The sequence below is a fragment of the Molothrus aeneus genome, chromosome 3 (assembly GCF_037042795.1).
Source record: "Molothrus aeneus isolate 106 chromosome 3, BPBGC_Maene_1.0, whole genome shotgun sequence".
In the NCBI taxonomy this organism is placed as follows: Eukaryota; Metazoa; Chordata; class Aves; order Passeriformes; family Icteridae; genus Molothrus; species Molothrus aeneus.
The window spans coordinates 18,103,587-18,109,742 of NC_089648.1; positions in this window are offsets into that span (position 1 = coordinate 18,103,587).

Genomic DNA, 6,156 nt, shown 5'->3' on the forward strand with positions numbered 1-6,156 from the left:
TGCAGCTGTATTTTTAATATATCCGAAAGTGTTCTGCAGTGAGGCCAAGAAGAAAAGAGAAGGAAAAAAATCTGATAGTGGGGGAAATAAATAAATTGCATGATGGGAAGAAATGAAAGGTATATCTAAAATTTTCTATAGTGTCAGTTGTCGAGTTGATGAATACAAAATCTCAGCAGAGTAGTGCCAAAATGAACAAGTCAGTATTGATGGTGTTTAGTAGCTAAGCCACACCTTTCTTTTCCTTTGACTTCCAGTACACAAAACTGATTTTGGTATTTGAGCCATTAAGGCTCATTTATTTTATTAGCTTAGAAGGAAATTAAGTTGTTATTATTATAGGACAGAGTCACTCATTTAATTATGCTTATTTGCAATTTTTTAATTTGTCTTAACATCTTCCATGAGCAATGTCATTTTTTGGGGATTAGTATTTGTGAAGAGTTACTAAACAAAGGTACATCAGTGATGTGTAGCTTTGAAAACACTCTTCTGCACAGTTATGGGAACAAACCATGATCAAGTTTTTTTAAAGCTTATAAATTCATTCCCTGCCTCTGAGTTACAAGCTTGGAGGTACAAGATTTCTTTGTGCCAACAAATAAAGCTTGATGCCAGGAACAAAATAAAGAATAAAATATCACACTATACAAAAACAGTACTCAAGGTTTGGAGGATTTTGTGTATTGGTTTTTGTTTGTTGTTGTTGTTTGTTTGTTTTTTAAAGAGAAACAGTCCAGGCATAAGATTTATCCTTTTTTTTTCCTGTCAGAAAACAAAGAAAAAGCTAACCTAATCTTTCCCTGAATAGAGGGCTGGCTATTCAGGATTGGCTTCAGGGAAAAGACTAATATTTTTTTTTAAAAAGAACAAAGCAGAGGTCTTCATAGAAACTTGTGAGAGAGTAGACGCTCTGAACAAACATAAATGGAAAAGCGGTGTGTTACAATTTGAATGACAACAAATATACTGTAATAACTTGTTATTTATACCTGAGGAAAATGTTTTATTGGGTTTCTCTTGAAGTTTATAAATTATATTGAATATTAAAGATTTTAAATGACATTTAATGATTTATGAAATTTAATTAAATTTTTAAAAACCGCCTAAACCCACCCTTCATAAGGTAATGGGTCTAAATCAAGTTCTCAGTCTTGGCCAGTAGGTGATTCTATTGTTTCTGGGAGTTTTCTGTTGTTAGAGGAATCAGATCCCCCTTCTCTGCCCATTTTGCCTTCTACCTAAAGGAGTAGGAAGGAGGAAACATGCCTGGAGTAAAAACTAGAATAGGGTCATAACTCTTTTCCTGGACCAGAGCTGTAAAGCCAATGAAGCAGAGAGATATAGCCCGTAGAAATCATGGCTCCTAAGAACTAGTCTTACTAACTGAAAGGACTCTCCTGAATGAGTTAATAGTATGTTAATAACTGTAGAAGATTATAGGCAATATGGAAATACCTTGCAAATTTTGTTAGACTAACATATGCTTAAGTTCTAATGCTTGTGGTGTTTTACAAGTCTTTCACTGCTGACATGTAACATCTCCAAAAGGAATTTATTACATTTCATATTGTTAATAAAATGTGATCCCACACCCTTAAAAAACATGTTCTGTTGCAATTGCTTCTCTTTTTATTTTTTTCTGGCCTTTATGAAATAAATGGGTTACATTGTGACTTAAATGTGAAATAAATATGGAAATGTAAATATGTGGCTTTATTTAAGTTTTCCAAGAAAGTAAATGTTAAGTGTGAGCTTTGTTTTGTTCCTTCGGATAGGCCCTTGCTCTCACTGCTCACTGATTAGGTTCTGTTCTCTCACACTGACTCTGCTCAGAAAAAAACAGAAGACTTTAATGTACTTGAAACCATTTTGATACTTTTTCTCATTTAAAATGGCTTTGCACTTTAGAATTTACTTTTGCTGAAAGCAGTATGTTGAAGAGTAATTTTTATGTTCAGCATGTGTACATATATAACATCCAGAAAAACTGCTACAGCTGTGTATGCAGAGCTAAGGCTCCTGCACTCAATGGTATTCAGAGTTACTGCTGGGTTTTTTTAGTAGGTGAGTTAATCCTAATAGATGCTTCACTGGTGGTTACAAAGAATTACATCTGATTTCTAATTGGTTGTATTGTTATATAATACTTATGATTATATTACTATGTTATTATTATATATCTAGGTGATTTTGACAGAAGCATGGATTGTGGTGTGGAAATAAAAGTATAAAATGTTTGAAGCTCTTCAAATCCCCCCTTTATTTTCTTTCTCAGTAGTGTGGGATTATCGTCTCCATATCAGGAGATGGCATAATCGAGTGAAGCTACTTGTATTCTTCATTATTGAGCATTAAAATTAAATGCTGAACTTGACTCTTTTGTACATTTCTTCCCTCTCCTACCCTTCTTCCAGGGCTCAAGGGTCTGTCCCCTATTTTTCAGAACTTCATGCCACTTACTGTGGTCTGTTTCTAGAAACAAGAAACTGTCCTCTAATTTGCAGGTGGTTTCATGTATTGGAACTCAGTGGCAGTGTTTTGACATAGAATTAATATTTTTATTTTTCTGCTTTCTATACATCTTGGCATAGTTTATTTTGAAAGTTTTTATCATGAGCTCTTTGCACAACTGCCACAGTAGAGGTAGGAAATGCCACAGAAATTCCTATTCAGGCACACAACCTAGTGGTCCATTTATCATGCAAAACTGGTCATACTCAAACCAAACCAAACAAAAATGTACTTCCATTCATACTTTTAAAATAGTTGAGTCTTTAGCAAATTATCAACTTTCAAAATACATCGATTTTGAAAAGATGTTTTCTGTCCAGTCAGGAGTATGTTTTGGGGCTGCATTCTCCTGTCTCTTAGAAAAAAAGACCCATGGCTGGGCTGCATCAATAATATTGTGCATCATAGGTAGGATTTAGTGTGGAGTTGGGTAAGGGTTTTCAGTCCATAAGAGAAAAGTAAGTATGAATACTGTCTGGCAGCATGAGATCTTGACCCAATGTTTCTAGTTACCAGAATAAGGTAAACAAGTAATAAATAAACAGATCACATTCTTCTTGGCCCAAGAGACAATCAGTATTTAGGATTTTGAGAGATAATTTTGCTAGCAGGAGCCAGATATTTACTGCATGCCATAATTTATTTTAAAATAAACAAGGGCTCTGTCCCAGGGACAACAGGGGGCTGTTCCCTTTTTCAAGAATCTGAGCCTGCACCTAGCCAACAAGCTGCCAAAACAAACCCAGGCTTGGCTATGTTTGTGATGCCTGTGTGTTTCTTCTGCTTGTTTTTTGCAGCAGGTTTGCTATTTCTGATTCATATGGAAGTCCACTCAGCTGCTACATCTTCAGGCACCTTTCAGGGAAGCTCCTTGGCCCATCTTGTTTAGCCCAGAGCCTGCTGGAGACTGGAGGTATGTTCCTTGACCCAACCTCCCCAAAGAATTTCACAGACATGCTCAAGGCTTACCAAAATCATATTAACAGTGTTCTCAGCAAATAGTGAAGCTACTTTCTATTAATATGTGGACTAGTGGTGTCTGCCATTTATTTCATATGTTGTTGTGAACAGTTTTACATGGGTTTGAAAGTTGCTAGCAGAGCTGCTTTATGTATCAGACAGTATTTCAAACACTCTCCTCCTGGGTTGTGAACACACCTGAATGTGGGAGATCTTCTGCAGAAGACTGAAGTGCTGTGGAAGGATTTGGCTCCATGGGGAATGAAAGATCCTTCTTCAATTTAACCTGGTTATGTGGCAAGTTGGTTACACCTCATAATTTTGTTGTGTTTTGGTATTTCTCTCAAGGACCAGTGTTCTTGCATATATGTTACTGTAGATAAATCTCAGGTTCTTATTGCCTTAAAAGGACATAGGCACTCTAAGTGGAGAAAGAAGCTGTGAAAACATGAACCTTAAAATCCAGACATGCATGAAAATACTCCCAAGACTGCTATTTTAAAACTCTTAAAATTTGGATTCAATTTTTTGTTAGGATTTGCAAAACAGAAATTCTTGAAATTAATAGGAGTATTCTACTGAGGTTTCTGCTCTGCAGTTCATAAATGAATGTGCCCAGAGCACTGCTGCCCCATTTTACTTTCATGTATAGATGAATTGAGCATATTGAACATGCCACACTCTCAAATAACACAGCTAGGCTAGAAAGCTCTCTCAATTTCTCCATAGAAATGCAGTCTGTCCAACTGAAGCATCTTGTGCCAATGCGGAATGCTTTTGCCAGTATAAATTGGAAGTCTGAAAGACAGCTTTGCTCGCATAAATATATTGGCAAGACTTAATACAATCACGAGAAAATCTACATTTGCTTTCTTAATGGTAAAATCTGGTTTTGGTTACCTTACTGTCAGTCTAGAGTAACTCTCTAGTTGATCCAAAGGTAAGTTGAATACAACAAAAGAGTCTTTTGGACTCACAGTCTTGTGATGCCACTGAACATGGAAATGGCAGAAGGTGCTTTTTTAATATGCAAGTAGAAAGTAATCGAGTTCACATTGGTTTTGGTTAATTTACCTTTTCTGGGCCTGAGCAGGTGAAATCTAGAAATTTATATCAATACTGGAAATATATAATACAGAACTCCCTGACAGAACTGTTTGTTGCTTTTTTCCTGCTTTCATACCAGTGGGACTTTATATGGCTTCCACATTTTGGCTGTTATTTGTAAAGATTGGGGTGTCGGTGTGAGCAATTTTTTGTGCCAATTTACATGATGCCATAAAGCAGCATTTTCCTTTTTTTCAACACTTGTTAGCTCAGCTCCTCAGCTGTGCAGCACCACACCCTGGGGTCAAACTTATAGAGGGATAATTCTGATTATCATGTTTACATTGGCCTAAGTTTGTAGCATTTCATTTGGGAAAATTGATATTTTGTTCACATTTCCAGTACAGTGTTGTGACTATTTGACAAGCTCAACCACCAAGACCTTTGAAAGAGTGGAAATCAGAGGGTGTCCTAAAGATACAGTTCCACTTTCAGACAGTGCATTATTGGAACCCCCATTTCTTTAAGTTGAATGTGCTCCATTTTAAATTACTTTTGTGTCACTGCATCAAGTTCTTCCAAAACAGTGTTCAGCTTGTTCGTACAAAAATATGTAAGTAAAACTAAGGTAGGATGAAAAGTGCAATATTGTACTTCAGGTTTTTGAGGTAATGTTTATGGTGCTTTGGAGTAAAACACTCTGGTGATTCTGTTTTGTCACAGACCAGAGGTTACAGAAGGGCATTTTTCCTATAGATGGTTTTATGCTTGAATATAAAAGCAGGGTGCAGAATAACTATGATATATAGATTTTTTTATATTTTATTTAATTTTGTAAAATTATATGTCCGAAAAGAGTAGTTCTGTAACCTCTGTTAACAAATTCTGTATGTACAGTTTTTTCTGTGTGCTGAGGATAAAATCTGTGGCTGGTCCTTACTCTTTTGTTTAGTTGGACTTCACGTATCTTTTTCTGAATCTGTAGCATTGTCCCTTTTCTGTAGTCAGTAGAGGCAGTGAATCTTTTCTGTGGTCTGTAAAGAATCCTGGTTTCAGCTATGGCCATGAGCTCAGCTATATCCACCTAAAGTATGGACATCTTAAGTTAGGTGAGATTAAACACATCCTAAGTTTCGGCTTTGGTTTTGTATTGTTGGATTCCGTGTCATGGGCATAGTATTATTAGCAGGCCTCTGAAAATTATGTCACTCAGAAATTTAATTGGGTCCCAGTTTGGATCTGCAAACACTCTTGGTTGGAGTGTGGTGGCTGAGTAGCCACAAAATAGTTAAGAGACAGTTATGTCGTATCTGAAATGTACCTACATTTTTCAAATCAGCGCCATCAAGCTAGCAATAACAAGATTTTGTTTTGTTTCCTGCAGCAGAGAACTATGGAATTGGAGTATGAAAAATATGAACAGGTCACTGTAGAAAGGTTATCCACGGGGTGTTGGATCTGCGCTAAGCACACGTAGCTGTAGGGCAGATTTTCCATTACATATCTGAATGAATTCTCACACGTGAAATCTGCAAAATCAGCCACCTCTGGATAATTCCGTTCTGAGTCGATTAACTGAGAGGATTATGTAGAAAATTAAAGAATTCTATATTCAGACAATGGGAAACATTGTAG